We start from the raw sequence: 274 nt of genomic DNA, 5'->3' as shown, positions 1-274 counted from the left end.
CCGGATACTATTATTTTGCTTGTCGTATTATAGGAGAATTTACGGTAACTCGCGGTATTTACCGGTAGCTTGCGGTAGACTGCGTACAGCGTACCGCAAAATAATGCGGTATCGCCTGCGGATTTTGAATGGCTGCATCTGTAGGCTGCCAAAAGTCTCCGAAACCAAATTTTGATAGCAGAAAATTCTCACTCGTCCAGAAGTTCCCTTGGGACCCAACATCCAGCACAGAGTGGTAAAAAAACGTCTTTTTTGGAGACCCTTGCAGTGTGCA

Source organism: Atractosteus spatula (assembly GCF_055471065.1).
Source record: "Atractosteus spatula isolate fAtrSpa1 chromosome 16 unlocalized genomic scaffold, fAtrSpa1.hap1 SUPER_16_unloc_2, whole genome shotgun sequence".
Classification (NCBI taxonomy): domain Eukaryota; kingdom Metazoa; phylum Chordata; class Actinopteri; order Semionotiformes; family Lepisosteidae; genus Atractosteus; species Atractosteus spatula.
This window is presented reverse-complemented; position numbering follows the sequence as displayed.